At 39.6% G+C, this 19,589-nt stretch overlaps 1 protein-coding gene across 1 annotated transcript in view; it reads right to left on the bottom strand.

The window, feature by feature from the left end:
• LOC135205756 (scoloptoxin SSD14-like) overlaps positions 1–16,875 on the bottom strand; it is a 209,892-nt gene extending 193,017 nt beyond the window's left edge. The window contains exon 1 of the mRNA XM_064236905.1: positions 16,718–16,875. The gene's annotated coding sequence lies outside the window, so the exon portion shown is untranslated. The remainder of the gene's footprint in view (positions 1–16,717) is intronic.
• Positions 16,876–19,589: the final 2,714 nt, after the last annotated feature.

The raw sequence follows: 19,589 nt of genomic DNA, 5'->3' as shown, positions 1-19,589 counted from the left end.
CATAGTGCTGTTCGACTGTTTAAGTATTCCCATCGTGAATAGTACTATTGTTGTGTTACTGGGACATAATGTAACCTTTCCTTATGTAAGCAACCATTATTCTACACCCTTGTGACTAATCTGTAGCGTAACACCATCAGAAGAGATCGTGTTAGCATTCTGCCAAAGCATTCTCCGATTCCAAACATATGTATTGCAATCTACTTCCACATACCATACCGCGTGCCTCATTGTGGGAAGTGGACTCTTGTAACATGTTTCTGTGAGACTCATCAAACCTCCGCTGTTTCATTTTTATTGGGACCGGTTACTATCGCCGCCCCCCATCTACAGCAACGAGTCAATATTGCTACCTTCATTTTCATTACGGAACCTAAGTGTTCCTTAACACCCCTCAGGAGCAACCCAGCATAATTTCCTTAGAGCAGTGAAATATATGTAATCAAGCTAAACCTCTGAGTTTACCTAAGTTCCATCACTCTGAATTTGGGCCTAAGCCACAATCCTTTCATTCTTTATTTGTGTTATGGCTCCTTTAAGTCATTTTGCCTTTAAATAACCACAACTTAGATCTATTGCAATTGCAAGGAACCAGAAACATAATACTTGACTACCTTTCCTGGAATCGTGTTAAATCATGCAAAATTCCTTACAATAACAATTATCAGCCAGTAGCGATTCCTAAAAAACTGATATCATGAGAAAAACAAACCTGAATCCCAAGCTAGCTAGGAAGTGCTATAATTTGCCAGGAAACAGTGCCAGGTATCCTTTTGCCAAAAATAAATTGCCAAAATCTCGTGTTGGAAGAGATTGCATATTAGTTAGGTGTAAGTATCGGCCTGCATTGTTTCACTGAGTGAGTAACTTCCCTTTCTCTCTCTCTCACACAAATGCTGATGCATGTAGCAGCAGAGGTAAGAAAAAATAATATCCTTCATGTAATGATTCTTCTTAGAGAATCTCCAGCCATCTGGCTTTGAAAACCTTCCAGAAATCCCCCCTTTTAATGTAAATCCAATAATGTAACTTTAATGCAATTTTGTTACAATTATATTCATGAAAGCAAAAGTAAAAGATAGAAGGATAGCATATCCATTGATGTAAAGCAAATCATATGTAATTCCAACACTCCTTTGTTAGTAGACATAGTTACAATCAGGTGAGTCAACCATTTGCTGTTATAACAACAAAGAGGAAGTCACTTCGCCCACCTCCCCTGTCCTACATGTGAAGGCAAATGAATCGTCTAGATACCCAAGGTGCCAATTAACCAATTTTCCCCCAAATGGCAACGTGAGGATGATCGCTTAGCACTCTCTTGGTAGTATTTTTTTTTATGTTAGGAAAGGAAGGCTTGTTAGAACTTGTTAGAACTCAGTTTAGTTATCAGCGCATTTCACTTAGGGTGGGAATTATAATAAACAGTTATGAATGGTATTGATTTTTATTCTGCACCATTCTCTGTGTGTGCATTCCCATACCAGGACTGTTAATTTCTTTTTTTCTCCTCATCAGTTGCGTCAAGTAATCCGCTTTGCTTGGAGTCCAAACACCAGTCTTTGACGGCCATTACCATCTGAACGACATAAGCTTCCCCTTTCATGAATCCTCAAACTTTTTTTTATTTTCATCATTTTTCAGTCTTCAGGACTGCCCCAACAATTAGCAGCATTCCATTCCCCCTCTCTACCATGTCTCCTTCACAATTCTTGTGATAAATCTGTCTTATGGACATCTGAATTTCCACTTTGGAATCCACATATTTTTCAATATATATGACTGTGTGCCCACAATGCGCCTGTGATTGGCAACATTTCATTCAATCTTTTTGCTGTGTTTTACTTACAATTCCTGTGATAATTACATCTTATTGATGTCTGAATTCCACCTTCAGGAATCCAAATATTTTTCAGTATACACAGCTGTGCGTCTGCAATTGGCAACATTCCATTCCCCCTTTCCGCCACCACGTTCATGTCACAATTACTTGTGACAAGTTCACGTTCTAGCGACATTAGATTCCCATTTCTGGGATACCCATAATTCCTCAGTCCTTTTGACTGCACAATTGCAATTTGGCAAAGTACCATTCCACCTTTTCACTGCAGGTAATTCACACACTGGGAGATCTATATTTGTGTCTTAGTTACACCCATTCCCAGGTAAAGCCCCTGCAGTCCCTAGGCTTGTGCCTATACCTAACTCTTCAGGCTAGTACTGCTAATGTTTACTTCAGTCAGAATAGCCAGCAATGCAGCACTGGATGAGGTTAAGGCCTTCCCTCCAACTGGAAGAGAATTGGGTTTGGATAACACGAAACTAATCAATTGGGTGAACAAATAAATGAAGGAAGGCAGCCAAGACAGAGAGAGAGAGCATTCCAGGCAGCGTTGCATGGGAACCCTTATTAAGGCTTGGGATGATAGCGAGCCCGAAACCTGGCTCGATCATATCGAGCAGGTGTTCAGGAATTTCAACGCTACCCCTCAGGAAGTGGCCCTCCTCCTTGGCAAGCATCGAGTTGGCAAAGGGCATACTGCGCTCTAGGCCCTCCCCCTTGACAATCAACAGGACCTTGCCCTTGCCTGCGAGGCAATCCATGTGGCTTACAAGCTGACCCTAGACCGATGGAGAAAGAAGTGGCGGAGCATGCCCAAGGAGGTTGACCAAACCTGGACAGAGTGGGTGTCCAAGAAGACACCAGCCCTACAAAGGTGGATGAAGGCCTCCAAGGCAACCTCCGCTGAGATCTTAGAACTCTTCCAACTAGGTGACTTTCTATCTTATGTTCCCCCTGATCTTGCCATCCACTTGATGGACAAGACTCCAAAAACTATAGCGGAGTGCTGTAAGTGGCCAGATGCCTACGACACCCACCATCTGCTGTAGAGTTCCCTTAAGAAAATGATTTGTCCTCTTCTCTCTCTTCCTCCTACAATGACCTCACAGCCTACCCAGCACCCAAACAATCCACCATGGAAGCTTGTGTGTGGACGCTGTAACAAACCCAGGAACACCATGGAGCAGTGCCTTTAGCAGATCCCCAGCAGCAGGCTCTACTATCTTTCAGAATGGGTATCCCCCAAATAATATGAATAACCGCAATTGGAACAGAAACAACCGACCAAATCGAGATCTCAACAGGGGTTTTTGTGACACATGCAGAGTGCATGGGCACACATCTTCATAGGCTCATTGCCCCAAGAAAGCTGCTACTTCTGCCATTGCAATGGCAGTGACGAATCTGTCAACTCTAGACCCTCCAGCTTAGGGCCCTATATTTGTTGCACCTCTGAGAGGTCTCAATCCACCAAGACCAAGCATTCAATTATTCTGGTGCCCACATATCCATAAATCGGGAGGATAAAATTCCTTACAGAGCAAGAGTTGATAGGCATAAATTCATCACCATTCAACCACATTAAAATGTTCTTGCCTACCATCCAGTTGAGAGTCACACAACCTCACTGCTCCAAAGTTTGTATTCTGGCAGTAGCTACTTATATTCAAGGTTATGATGTCTTGCCAAGCCAAGGCTTTTTTTCTCCTCCTACCTTTTTACAGTCCTCTGAGACCTACCTCTACACAGCCAGTGCACCTTGAAGGTGTCAGGCAGTGCCATTCTCTGCCCATCATGGATGTTGAGCCACATTCATATCCTCTCACTATGCTAGGAATGGCCTCAGTGCCAGTGCCAAGGCGAGACTCAAGTCTCCTTCACAGAGCTTGCAGTCCCTCCAGCCGGCAGTCAAAGGAGAGCCAATGACTGTAGTGGACACCGATGGCGCATCCTCGCAGACCGCCCAAGACTCAGTCATTCCCATAAGAGACAGTCACCTCCTCCTCGCCTTATCCATCTGCAGCTGACCAGTCCCAGAGTAAGGGCTGCTGAATCCTATTTGGGCAAAGAACTCAAGGAACTGAGTCATGCAGCATTAGGCACAGGGGCAAGTGCCTAGTGTTCCAATTATCACAGAAGCCAGAGCCAATACCACTCAAGCATCCTCAACAGACTTGGATCTCCCAAGTTGAGGGATGCAATTGGGTTTGGATAGAGATGTTTCAGAGGTGCAAATGACGAGCAACCGAAAGCCACACTAAAATACTACAGCTGTAGTAAATAGCAGGAAAGAAGGGACTGCAGTTCCATCTGAATAGTAGATAGGCCAAACGTCATTTCCTATCCTGTGGAAGCATGTTAAAGAAACAGAACAGGATGCCATTCCATGGAGGATATGGGTGTTAACTAAGTGGATACTGAATGATTTATATAATTTTATTTCCTCTACTTACTATTTTGCAACAACCTACGTAATGATGATGTGTAGTGTTTCAAAAATACTTTGAAACATAGTTCTTACAAAATTGTCATTGTTTGACAATAAGTCAACTGTGATGTCACAAATATTTTGTATTTATCATTACAAAGAACAATAAATTGTTTAGATGGTGAGTAAATAGAAAAATTTAGACAAGGACCAACACTGCTAAATTTCCTCATATTGTTAAAGACCATATTATTGCTTATGATCTCAAGGAATTTTAAGGATTGGGGCAAGATGCTAATTGCATGAAGAGTGTAACAAGTGTTCTTTTGGTAATGTAAGGAATGTCAAGCACCTTGAAAAAAGAAATTTAGTGACTTGAGGCAACAAATGACCTTGATCCCTGTCAAAACCAAAAAGATGCCAAGTAGAACCAAAAATCATTCAACTGTCACATGACTCAAACCATGAAAACATTAGGGTGTTGACAACTAGAAGTTGGGCCGATGACTCAGTATGGGACACTCATCATATTCAAAGGAAAAATTTGCAATACTTAAGGGTGGGATCCTCAACACTTTCACAACAAAATATTCTGTACAAGAATTGGACAGGATAAACCATCCAGTTTTAAAGGATTATCTGGGAACATTTTTAAAAGGCTTAAAAAACTCTTGCCCTTCTCCTGGTTGTAGAGAGGAATCTTAAACCATAGCTCCTAGCTACAGCAGTACTAGTAATGTGACACAATATCAGCCTATTCAGACTCCCCGTGTATGAACTGATTTTTTTCAAGCACTAGCATTTGCCTTACCCTCTGGAAGCTGATTATGACTTGGAATTGATGCAGCATCCACATCAAACTGAAGTATGAGCAACATTGTAAAAAATAGTGTCTGCAAAAAAAGGCTCCTAAAGGATAATAGTTGCCATACGACCAGATTATATCCTTTAGACTCAGAAATCTTTGTGTTCCTTTTTCCTGAGACTGATTAAGACGATGACAACATTAATTCAAATTTCATTCAGCAATAGAATCATTGACAGGCCCTTTTTCCGATGAACAACTTGTTTCTCCTAATGAAGAGACTCTTTAGCCTTGGCAGGCAACTTTTCTATGAGAAGGATGCTCCAAAATTAAACCAGCAATTAGAAAGGACCCTTTAAGTTAGCAGGCAACCCTGCTAAGAGATGCTTACTCCAACCTAGGAATGTGCCATAGCCATTGTTCTGTGGCCTTCATGGTCTTGGGTTAGAGTTCCCTTGCTTGAGGGTACAATCAGGCATTTATCCTCTTTTGTTATTCAATTTCCTTTCTTTTCAAAAAGAGTGTAGGACAGGTTGATAAAAAGCAAAAGTTGCTTGGTAGATTGTGAGAAAAGTGCCTTCATCTTTACCTAATCTTTTCCTTCTGAGAATTTTATAATTTCTAAACCCATCCTGATTGTCCTACCCCAGTTGTTGTGGCAAACATGGCAGGTTTCTTATTTGGCTTACAAGGTGTGCCGGACCCACCTTGTCGAACAGTTGCTTCTGGCACTTTTTCAATGACATATGGTCATGTTTATGTTTACTTTCTACAGAATATTTCTAAAAAATGCAAATACTGTTGTTGTTTTATGTTATTTTTAATTCTTTCAGGAGACATTGAGCTGCACCATGGGCCTGTTACTCATTACAGTAAGAAAAATTGTAAATTACTATACTCAAATATTTGAGCCTTGTCAAATTTTCTTGATCTCCAGAGTTGTGCCCACAAATATGATTTTATTTTTTTATCAGACTCTTGTATGCAGTAAGAAGTCCAAGGTTGAGTTTTGAATCCTGAGGTTCGATGGCCCTGATTTTATTTATCATTGCAGCATCTCACATGCCCAAGGTATGGCTGTATACACTGTTTGGACAATCTAGTTATCGTCAGAAATACTTGGAGTGTAGTTGCCAAGAAGTTCTTTGTTTTAAAAATTTCAGTAAGTTCTACAAAGACAATTTCCTGTTTACTGCAGCCCAAATATCGATGATTTTATTTATGACTATCTCTTAGAAAGGATTAGTCTGGCTCAGTCTCAAGATTCAAAAGCTTCATTCGTTAATTGTGAAGACTGTAATTTAAAGCACAGTGAGTGACTAAATTAAAATTCTACAGATCAACATGGCTACTTTGCTCTTGAGTTCTGTGTATCTTCTGATTTTGTCCAGCTAACTGAGGAACCCACACATATCTCTGGTAATAGATTAAACCTCATATTCACGGATGTACCAGCTATTGTCAAGTCCAGGGCCTGTGAATTTATAGGCACTTCGGATCACTATACCAGTATATTCCTAATGCCACCATTGGGAAAAAGGCCTGGCTGAAATCTAGAGCCAATTAGAATTGCATTGTTGAAGCTTGTCAGGCATTTGATATTTCAGATGCTATATATTAGATCGTGACCCCAAGAAGAAGTTTCACGAAATGCTGATGTAGAAAGTTCATCAAATTCAGGACAAATGACTAGTCATGGTTGATGATATATGTAGGCAAGCATACCAAGACCGACAGACTAAATTCAATCCATGTAGACATAATTGTTCAAATGAAAATTGCACTATTTCTTATTGAGTCTTGCTGTGCTGTGAAAAAAAACTTACCATACAACTGAAAAAAAATACAATAATTCCTTGAATAGGAAACTTGAAGGAATTACCAGCCTCCTCTGTGGTGAACCAAATTAGCATCGTCTATTTTTGAGTCAGGCATACCTTCCATTCCACCACTATTAACAGATGATGATAGATTGGTTACTGGCCCTAGGGAAAAGGTTGAACTGATTCATTGAGCTTTTAAAGGTAAGCAATCAGCTGAGGATGTCCCGCTTTCAGATACTTATTGGAGAAGATCCTGATGGTTTCTTTCCTTCGTTTTTAAAAAAGTTTCTGTTGTGTTGTCTCCCGAGATTAGTAGATTCTATGGATTTTAAGATCAACTGTATTACATCCGCAAAGAAACTTCTTTGCGGATGTAATACAGTGTTTGTTCCAAAGAGTGGCTTATCTGCAGACTGCAATAACTACAGGCCAATTTCTAATCACCCTGTGCTCTCCAAAGGTACTGAAAAACTTATTTTTAAGCCACTATATAAGCATGTGGAACTTAAAAGATTGTTAGCTGATAGTCAATATGTGATGCTCTTTTAGACTTGACATGCCTTATGCAGGTTAACCTTCATAAGGGTTTTGAGTGCAGAGTAATTTGAATAAATTTTAGTGCAGATTTCGATTTAATTAATCTCAAGGCACTTATTTATAAAATTCAGAGTTTTATAATGGAAGGATATGTTTTAGGATTACTTCAAGATTTCCTTTCAGGTTAATGGGATCTTTAGTGAACCGGAACCTATTGTGTCTGGAGTTCCACAAGATACTGTTCTTGGTCCACTATTACCTTTGGTACATAAAAACGATATGCACGTTGGCCTCGAAAACCAGAGTTTTCTGTATGCTAATGATGCAACACTTGTGGGTGTACTAAAGTCCCCACTCATGAGAAATGAAGCTGCCCTCAGCCTCAATCGGGACATGGACCGGTTCAGTGAATGGTGTAGCCGGTGGGGTATGAGACTGAACGCCAGTAAAAGGAAAACACTATTTATTAGCAGATCTTGTACAGATTTTCCACCCCATCCTCCCTTTCAGGTGAATGGAATTTTGCTGAACGAGTCCGAAGCTTGTAAGGCCTCATATATTTGTAACAGCGATAAAATCAATGCAACCTGTTATAGATTGTTTGTGTTAACGTTATTAGAATACTATTCTCCGGTGTGGATGTCTGATTCTGACAGAGATTTATCTCTTTTAGATAGAGTTAGTCGTAGTGGTAGGTTTCTATTTCCTAATATCAGCCGTTAGGACTTGAATCATCGATGGATGGTCTCTTGTTTGTCAGTTTTTCATATTCACAATTGATTCCCGAGTCCTTTTATCTGCCGAGAGCAACCAGATTCGCTGAGCAGCAGCACCAACATGCAGTAACTGTACCTCGCTGTCGAACTTCTCAGTTCCAGAGGTCCTGTATTCCTCAACCTGTTGGACTGTGAAACAGTCTCCCTGATGATGCCATGCATCACTACACGAATATTATTCTCCTTGCATTTTATTAAATTTTTATCTATTTATTTACAATTAATATTTTCTTCAATAAGAGAGCTCTCTTCTTTTTGTATTTTCCTTTACCGTTACTTACTTCCGAATGAGCACCATATTCTTTGGAAGCTTGAATTTCAAGTCAGTTACTCCCGTGGACTTGCCACATATGGGTAGGGTTAATTGATCTTCTGAATAATAATAATAAGATAATAATAATATAATAATAATAATAATAATAATAATAATAATAATAATAATATGTGGCGCCGTGGAGGAGTGGGTTAGGTCGTCAATAGACTTAAGTCAAGTTAAGCAACATTGGCTCTGGTCAGTCGTTGGATGGGTGACCGCTCTCCTCGGCGTTGATTCCTTGGGAAAGGATCTTTACCATAATTTCCTCAGTCTACTCAGCTGTAAATGAGTACCTATCCCTGATGGGGTAGGGTCCAGCTATGGGTTAAATAGCAAAACTCAGCATGATGGAAGAAAATGAAGATTAAACGACAAACGACGTAAATGGAACCTCTGGCAACAGAGGAGCTTCGTCCGGCAACCAGGTATTCAACCCAATTGAAGGGGAAGACGGTCAGGTACTTGGAGGTCGTCATCCAGCAACTGATCACCACAACGACAATAATCAACAGCCTGAGATTGGAGCTACAGAGGCAAAAGGAGAAATGGACAAGAGAAGAAAATAAGGAAATATGGAGATGCTACATCAGAAGCAACCCGACGGAGAGAGGATATAGAAGAAGATTGGTCAACATCTGGAATGAGAGAATAACACCCCCCAAACAGAGCAGAGGCTGGCAGACCAAGTAAGGAACATAAAGAATAATGAACTGGCTGCTCCCCAACAGAAAGAGAAGAACTGGAAAGGGAAATGTCACACGACAACGAATTACACGAAGACGAAACTGAGAGACGATGCCACAGAAGACGACAGGGAGGATGAGGTACCAAACAACGACACACGAAGAAACACCGACGAAGTAACAGAGAGACGGAATGGGTAGAAAAGATTAGACATGGATGGAGCCAGATACAGAGAGAACAAAGATCCCCTCCATGAAAGCCTACACACCAAGAAATTAAGGGAGAAAACAAGTGAGGGTCAATGAAATAATGGGCATAATACACACCACCAGTATCACAGAAACAAATAACTTGACATATGCAGGAGCAAGATTAGTAGCAGAACTGATGGGAATTCGAACACCAACACCACCATCACAACCAACCCAACAGAAACCAAAACAGCAACCTCCTTCCGGAAAAGGCGCCTGGAAAAGCAAATCATGGTGATGAGATCTGACCTGAGTAAACTGAAAGAGATGGCAGAAAAAACGGCTAAGAAGCAAGAAAACAAGGGAGGAACTCAACGAGAAATACAAAGTACAAGAGAGGGGACTACTAAACACACAATAGAAGATGTAAAAACAGAGGCTTAAGGCCAAAGCACATAAGATCCAACGGTACATGAACAGGAATAAGGGATACCAACAGAACAAACTATTCGGAACCAACCAGAAAAGACTATACAGCCAACTAAGAGGGGAAGACAACCACCCAGAAATTCCTGAAGCCGAACCAAGTAAGAGACTCTGGAAAACATATGGAGCAATCCGGTATCACACAACAAACATGCAACATGGCTCCAGGAAGTCAAGGGAAGAAGAACAGGGAGAATAAAACAAAGATTCACAGACATCACGACAGACACAGTCAGACACCACCAAATAAAGAAAATGCCAAACTGGAAAGCCCCAGGTCCCGATGAAGTCCCATGGATACTGGCTCAAAACTTCAAGGCCCTACACCCACGAATAGCAGAACAACTCCAGCATTGTATCTCAAATCACCAAGCACCCAAATGGATGACCACAGGAAGAACATCCTTAGTACAAAAAGACAAGAGTAAGGGAAATATAGCCAGTAACTACCAGGCCTATCACCTGCCTACCAATAATGTGGAAGTTACTAACAGGTATCCATCAGTGAAAGGCTTATACAACTACCTAGAGGACAAACACCATCCCCCACCACAGAAAGGCTGCAGAAGGAAGTGTAGGGGCACAAAAGACCAGCTCCTCATAGACAAAATGGTAATGAAGAACGTAGGAGAAGGAAAACCAACCTAAGCATGGCATGGATAGACTATAAGAAAGCCTTCGACATGATACCACACACATGGCTAATAGAATGCCTGAAAAATATATGGGGCAGAGGAAAATACCATCAGCTTCCTCAAATACATGCGCAACTGGTAATACAATACTTACAAGCTCTGGAATAAGACTAGCAGAGTTAATATCAGGAGATGGATCTTCCAGGGCGACTCACTGTCCCCCCACCTACTCTTCGTAGTAGCCATGATTCCCTTGACAAAAGTACTACAGAAGATGGATGCCGGGTACCAACTCAAGAAAAGAGGCAACAGAATCAACCATCTGATGTTCATGGACGACATCAAGCTGTATGGTAAGAGCATCAAGGAAATAGATACCCTAATCCAGACTGTAAGGATTGTAACTGGGGACATCAGGATGGAGTTTGGAATAGAAAAATGCGCCTTAGTCAACATACAAAAAGGCAAAGTAACGAGAACTGAAGGGATAAAGCTACCAGATGGGAGCAACATCACACATAGATGAGACAGGATACAAATACCTGGGAATAATGGAAGGAGGAGATATAAAACACCAAGAGATGAAGGACACGATCAGGAAAGAATATATGCAGAGACTCAAGGCGATACTCAAGTCAAAACTCACGCCGGAAATATGATAAAAGCCATAAACACATGGGCAGTGCCAGTAATCAGATACAGCGCAGGAATAGTGAATGGACGAAGGCAGAACTCCGCAGCATAGATCAGAAAACCAGGAAACATATGACAATACACAAAGCACTACACCCAAGAGCAAATACGGACAGACTATACATAACACGAAAGGAAGGAGGGAGAGGACTACTCAGTATAGAGGACTGCGTCAACATCGAAAACAGAGCACTGGGGCAATATCTGAAAACCAGTGAAGACGAGTGGCTAAAGAGTGCATGGGAATAAGGACTAATTAAAAGCAGACGAAGACCCAGAAATATACAGAGACAGGAGAAAGACAGAAAGAACAGAGGACTGGCACAACAAACCAATGCACGGACAATACATGAGACAGACTAAAGAACTAGCCAGCGATGACAATTGGCAATGGCTACAGAGGGGAGAGCTAAAGAAGGAAACTGAAGGAATGATAACAGCGGCACAAGATCAGGCCCTAAGAACCAGATATGTTCAAAGTACGATAGACGAAATAACATCTCTCCATATGTAGGAAGTGCAATACGAAAAGTGAAACCATAAACCACATAGCAAGTGAATGCCCGGCACTTGCACAGAACCAGTACAAAAAGCCAGGCATGATTCAGTAGCAAAAGCCCTCCACTGGAGCCTGTGCAAGAAACATCAGCTACCTTGCAGTAATAAGTGGTACGAGCACCAACCTGAAGGAGTGATAGAAAACGATCACGCAAAGATCCTCGGGGACTATGGTATCAGAACGGATAGGGTGATACGTGCAAACAGACCAGACGTGACGTTGATTGACAAGGTCAAGAAGAAAGTATCACTCATTGATGTCGCAATACCATGGGACACCAGAGTTGAAGAGAAAGAGAGGGAAAAATTGGGATAAGTATCAAGATCTGAAAATAGAAATAAGAAGGATATGGGATATGCCAGTGGAAATCGTACCCATAATCATAGGAGCACTAGGCACGATCCCAAGATCCATTGAAAAGGAATCTAGAAAAACTAGAGGCTGAAGTAGCTCCGGGCCTCATGCAGAAGAGTGTGATCCTAGAAACGGCACACATAGTAAGAAGAGTGATGGACTCCTAAGGAGGCAGGATGCAACCCGGAACCCCACACTATAAATAACCACCCAGCATCGAATTGGAGGACTGTGATAGAGCAAAAAAAAAAAAAAAAAAAATAATAATAATAATAATAATAATAATAATAATAATAATAAATCAGGGTGTAGATTTGGAAATAGCAATTTGCTGTAGTCACTGGCTTGAAGGTCTGTCACTAAGAGTGAAGATGTACGAAATGTTGGACGCCACTGGGCATTATATTCCAACTATTAACTCAGAGATAGAGCCCATCTAGAATGACTAAGTCCTCTACGCTGTGAAAGGGAATTCTACTTCCTCCGACGAAGTTCTGCATGCCAGAACTCGGCGTGGTAGGGCTGCTTTACTAAGAAGGGCAATGGACATGAGAAGCTTCTTATTAATTTGGGACAAATATTCCGTTGCGGAAAGGAAATGGAAAGAGTGCAATAATTTATTGTTAAGAAGATATAGAACCCTGAGCCACCCTCTGATCATTCAACAGACGGAGAAATAGGTATGGAAATGAGTTTCCTTGTGATTTAACTATAATTTCGGAGAAGAAATGGGGTGACCCTGAACAAGAAAATCATTCGTGATATCACTAAAAAAAATAACAAAAAGTTCAAATCTGGAGTCTACCGGCAGCTGCACCAACTAGCCCTTTGGCAAAGGGAATCAGTGCCAACTGATTTTAAATTATTCAATATATTTTAAACAAGATTATACAGAGCATTTCTGGACACAACTGAATCTTTTGAACTAATAATGACAAAATAATGAAGTCGGAAATACCATGCTGTGAACTACAGTGAAATTACAATGACTTAACTTTCGAAGATATTATAAAACAACAATACTGGCCCTCTTGGTAGCTAGACCCCAATTGACAAAGAAAACAATCTCTAGCAATGTTTACATATTGTTCAGTATTCTATGGCTTGCTCTCCTAGAAAAGATGAATGGGACTTAACAGTACATGATCATTGTTTACATTAATCTCATATTGAATTGTATATTGGAGGAATCCAATGTAAACTTCAGTAGATGACATGACATATCCTCCCTGAAGCTAAATGTTATTCTTGCAATTCATGCTATGATGTTTATCTGTATCCCAGACTGATTTGTATAATAGCTGAAACACTAATTACTGAATAGAGATTATTTTTCTTTGATAAGAAAAGAAAACGAATATATGTTATTTATGATTTTGCTAAAAAAAAGTTATTTTCAAGACAATTTAAAGTTTTCAAGTCTATAAACATCACTGAGTATCAAACAAATTACTAGTTCGCAAATCCCGTGCAACATTTTGTTTATTCTTATATTACAATAATAAATAACTATATTTCTTTCCACAACAGATTTTTTTCATGCAAATTAATCAGCAAAAAATTTGCACAAAACTCACCAGAAACCGTAATTACAAATTCTACTTACGCTTTGTTTAATAATCTTGTAAAAATATTTGGCCAAGGGATTAAAACAAAGGTCTAGAATTAGAAAGTCTCCAAGACAGTATAAAATTAAAGGAAAAAGTACACAATGCTGCTACATTAGGGGCCACAGTTGTGCATATGAGGAAGCCAAGGGTTTCAGAGCATAGTTTGTTCCAGATCAGAATTGATGCGTAGTCCTGAAGACACAGTAAGCATCATCACAATATCTCCATGTTTTCAAAGTATTACTGACATCGGTTTTATAAAGCGAGTACTTATTCTAAGCATTTTTGCTCCATGGAAAAGGGAGAACAGTTTGCTAACCCTGCAATGGTATGAAGGCAAGAGGGGGATATTTGACAACATAATCTATACCAAAATCTAAGAAAGTTATATAAAAACAAAATACCATTGCAAAGTGCAGTAAAGAATATCTGAGAAAAGAGAAAGAATAACTGATAAAAGCAAAAGTATAAATGTATTGTAGATGGAAGTAATATTCAATGAAGCTAACGTAAAAAAAAAAGGAAAAAAACAGAAGGGTTCCATTAGCAATATTTCATCCCGCGAGACAATGATAAACCTGATCTCATTTAGGTACCTACGCATAGTGATGTATAACTGCATCCAACGCATGGAAGAAATACATTACGAAGAAAAGAAGAGCAATGCTTTGACAAATATATTTAGATGTGATGTTACATAATTGCATGTGAAAATATTCAGCTGACACTCAGTGTGAAATGAGCACCAGTGGGTTCTTGATTATATAAATCTGATAACTTTGTACAACGTCTGAGTTGTGCCACTGTCGATTATATAATCAAAATTGAGCAATGTCCGTCCTGGGAAATTGTTGCCACGGTAGATAGCCTGGTTGTCTTATCATTTGGCCTTCATATTATCGCCAACGGGTTTTTTTTTTTTCAGCCTAAAAGTAAGGACAAATACCAACTCAAATGCGTCTGCCAAAGTGCCAAGGATACTGCTTTCATTTATGCTTGTTCGGCTTTGTATATACATATTAGGTCTCATGCTCATTCACGGTGAAGGCACAAATGTTAAATGAAACAATTGGATCATCTATGTCTTGCCAACAATGACGCCATCATCTGTTAGAACCTGTTGGTATTTCTCATTAAGTTAAAAGCATGACCAAAATAGCTTGTAAGTTAAACAGAATAAAACTGGGAAAAGAAATAAGAAACTGCCTGAGGGTACCAGATCTCTCAATCATAAAGAAAAACAGAATAGCAGAGACATGACTTCCAAAAATTGACGGACAAGAGGCACTTGCTTTTGACGCAGACGGTCTTGAAACAGTCTTTTCGCCAGCTCCGCTAAGCGTTAAAGTGAATGAATGAGAAAAGAGAAGCAAGCAAGAACTGGGAAGGAAAAGATTGATAATAGATCAGGAGGAGCAAAGAACAAAAAATAAATAAGAAAGAGAGAAAAACAAGAACAGACAATGAGTGAGAACAAGAATACACAATGAAAAGGGGGGAAAGAATACGAGTAGAGAGAGAGAGAGAGAGAGAGAGAGAGAAGACCCATGTCAAAAAATAAGTTCCGTTCCCAGCGATCGCTCATAGAACGTTTTCTTCGTGTCTCCGTTTCTTCCTCAAGGGTGAGGTTTGGTCACAGAAAATTAATAATAAATGAAAGTATATGAAAAAATCGTAAACCATCATGTTCTGTAATGTAGTGACCATATGTGGTACACTCACAAAGCCTCCTCATTTAACGAGAAAAGTAAGTACAACAAATTTCTTCTGAATAGTCATGACGGATTATCCCGGACGCTCCCCCCCCCACCGGCTGTTTGTTTATGTTGACGGGCCTCTCCTCAGTCGGGCACCCAAGACAAGACGCTGCGCTGTTCACAACCACCCAACAACTTGTTCTCAAAATGGTCTATGCAGCAAGAAGCCAATCACAGCAAACCAACGTTTGATATGATGATGATGATTTCGAATGTAAAGAGAATTGTACCCTTTTTTCCCTGGTGGCATGCAAGGCTTACGATCATAGATAATAATTATGTTAATACTAAAATGTTTTTTTGCAACAAGCGGGAAGAAAATTTTGACTTTCAGTATGTAAATGAACCTTACTTGTATGACAGGGGTCGCCAAGCAGGGATAAATTACCCTAATTCCGGGCTTTTAGGAATCATTGGGTCCAACTAAGATTTTTGAAAGATTTCTTGTGAAGAGAAACATTCTAATAATAATATCTGCCAATGTTTTTGTCATTTTTTTTATTTTTTATAAACAATAATTCATGTTGTTAATGGATGGCAATCGGTTCAAGGACAACTTAATCATACATCAAGACTTCATTAAGTGATGAGTTATATGTCTCAGTGTAGTAATGTAGGGTTGATATTTACTTACTTATGAAATACTAATTACATTATGAAGAAAACTTCATACCTTATGTTGTTCTTTAAATGTAGTCCATTATCATTAAGGTTCTCATTCGGCCAAACTGCTCTCATTTTGTCCTAGATTTTGTTAACATTCTTACATACAATACAGTGCTGAGTTGGGTTTCTTCATTTCTACTGAATTTTTCTTTCATGTCCTATTTACAACTAATGTAATTTCGGGTTTCGTTGTGTTCATAGACCACTCAGTGTACTACAAAGTATTTTTTGTAGTTCATCTTGTATATAACATCATAGTTTATGCTCTTATATCAATATACACTTGCTTAGTTCAAGACAATAACAGGATGCAGAGTTGTTGATGTACTGTTACAGCAGATTCCATTCCACTGCAACAGTAAAGAAAGTTGGTCACACAACTTCTTACATGGAATGCCAAAGCTTTCCCTGGTAGAGTGGCCCCTAAGGCCAAATCCCAAGTTAGACATTATGAAAGAAGACATTAAAGACACCCCTCAATGTGAAAAGAAAACAAAAACCTGCTTCGCGTTCGATTAAAATCACTTGAATACATCATGAAATGCTAGAATTACCTTGGAAAAGTGTGCTGGCGTTTTCTCTGCCGATGTTCGTTTACCGTTACTCTCCCTCCGGTTGCGACACTCACTGACTACTCTCGCTTCACTTCAAGACGTCGACTGAGCTGACTGACCCTAATCAAGTTCACTCAGGGCTACTCCCTCACATACGCACAAACACGCTACGCACACAGTGACGCGCACTCACACACGCACACAGACACACACACCTTTAAATACAGAAGAGCGAATGGCTGGGGTCCACATTATTTATGTGAGTGAGTGAGTGTGTTCGTTGATTGTTGAGACCTCTCGGGTGAACTTGACCTTGAATTTTGTTCCTCTCCGAAACTTCCGTCTGATGTTGTTGTATCGGTGAGGAATGCTTTTCTGCGCACACAGCCAAAGCTTGGAGATCGTATTTATTTCGAGTGCGAGAACATTACGAAAAGTCCAGTACAAGAACTCACTGATAATTCAAGACAGCATTACCTATAGTGCTCCATTCTTCAATCAGAGTGGTTCGCGGTTCTTGGAAAGAACACATCCTTTTCTGTTGTACAGCTCCTGAAAATTTGATAAACTCGAAATTAAATATATTTCATTTAATATTTGCTGGCTCAGAATAGCGAAACACAACGGCAAAATCTTCCTAGAATCGTCCAATTCCTTTGGAAGGAAGATTCATAATCAGGGACAAGGTCCAAAAAGGAAACACTTTCTAAACCTGCAACGAGCAAATCACTCTCTCTCTCTCTCTCTCTCTCTCAAGACACTGATGGTATCCCAAGACTTCGTTTGACCCCTAGCCTTTGAAATAAAAATAATAAAAATAGTAAAATTCGCTCCTTTGATTGACAGGTTCAATGCTGAATATGATCTTTGGTTCCACTTCTGATGTTCACTCAGAACAGTTCTTTGATAAAGAAAAGTTCACAATGTTTTCCCAGCACTACAGTGCACACATTGATTCAGTCAGTTTGGTTTCACAAGTTCTTTCAACAAGAGAATTATCAAAACAAAGGAAACCTGATGACCTACTTGATGTTTACAGTACCCTGAACACACTGAGATATTAATTAGCTTGTGAATATTGCTAACCATTCCTGCTACTACTGGTGGTAATGAGCTATTTTTCTGCTCTTGAAAGAGTAAAAAAACTACCAGAGAACAAGAACTGGAGATGACCGCCTTTGTTGCTTGATGTTAATGACTACTGTAAAGAACATGTTCAGTCTTTTGATCTTGAGGAGCTGGAGATGATTTTGCTCATCTGAAGCCTCGTCGCTACCTTTGCTCTAGATGCGCTACATAGGTCAAGCCAGTTACTGAATTGATAATCATATATATGATATTTGTTTATGTATAAGCGGGATTAAATTACCGCAATTACTCTTTTTATTTAGAATATAATGAAATTATAATTTCTGTCCGTGAATCTTTTTGTAGTTAATATTTTTCTTTCTGTTTAAATCGTTTCATAACTAAATCAAGTTGGATCTATCATCAATCATTACTGAGTAGGTACTTGCTATATTCGTATATTATCAGAGCAATATCAAGCATATGTCAGGAGTAACGTTGAAGTGCACTATCAAATTGAATTTTAATTAGCCTCTGTGAACGGCAGAATGGATTAATTGATGATGGTAATGTCTATACCCCAATGCTTACGCCTATAAGAAATAAGACTGTGAAGGATATCATTTTTCTTTGCTTCAGAATTTCAAATTCAATTAAGTTTATTGTTAGGTGGTATACAATTTACTACACAGCAGTAATAGTATCAATAACAAATAACTTTACAAAAAAGAGGACCTCGAAAACAAGAGGTATATATGTTTTCTTTTAAAAACAGACAGTATGAACAATAACACTGAGTTGAAGTGATTTATTTGAGTGTTAGCTGTAAGAATTTAACTATGAATACATAACATGAAAATGGGCACATGCGTTTCATTTTCCCTATAATTATAGAAGTTTTTTTGGGTGATTATAGTTAACTGTACGTATATATGTATATATATATATATATATATATATATATATATATATATATATATATATATATATATCTATATCGAACTACAAATGTCCTTTAATATCTAATTCGCTCTACCTCGGAATTAATATATTTTCATATATGTTTAACCGAGGGGGAATTTATTAAGCGATAATAGAATTGGCGATCGACAGGCGCGAACCATCGACCTCTCAATTCCAGGACTGGCAGTGAAGCCCCAGACCACCCCGCCACCGGACGTAAAGCCAGCACCGTAAATTGCGCCGCAAATGTACACGCAAAGAAAGCAAGTTCGGACGTCTTCCTGGAACTTACGCCAATAATGTAATGTTCTATGTACGTCAACTTCACGTCGTTACCGCTGTAGGGTACAAAATGGCCGGCTTGTAAACAGAGTAGACTGTAAAGTGATGGAATATGTATGAGAGAATGTAAAAATATTGCATTCTGAAAATCCAGGTTGTAAATTCACTTTGGTAGAATTCTGCATGTACTGTAAAATATTGTATATTTTCAACAAATAAACAAAAATTAAGTCAGACATTATAATATACATAACATTGGCAGTCCCAACATCTTGGGCTTCTTCTGACGGACGATGTGGGGCTTGAGGAAGTAGATATGTTCAATATCCACTTCTTGTCCGTCAGTCGTCTTCCGTGTTGCTGTCATCACTATGTATCTCATCCAACTCCGACTCCTGTAGGTGGAAGATGACATTTCCTCGACCTGAGTGTCTGCAGGAGTGGCTGTAGGAGTCTTCTCTGGGCCGAAAGAAGGTCCTGCAAGAAGATGTGGCATTGATGGTCCCTCCTTGGTCGTTTTAGGAGGTTCGGCATCTTGAAGGGCCTTGGAGGAATAATG

Source organism: Macrobrachium nipponense, chromosome 11 (genome assembly GCF_015104395.2).
Source record: "Macrobrachium nipponense isolate FS-2020 chromosome 11, ASM1510439v2, whole genome shotgun sequence".
NCBI classification, from domain to species: Eukaryota; Metazoa; Arthropoda; class Malacostraca; order Decapoda; family Palaemonidae; genus Macrobrachium; species Macrobrachium nipponense.
This window is presented reverse-complemented; position numbering and strand designations above follow the sequence as displayed.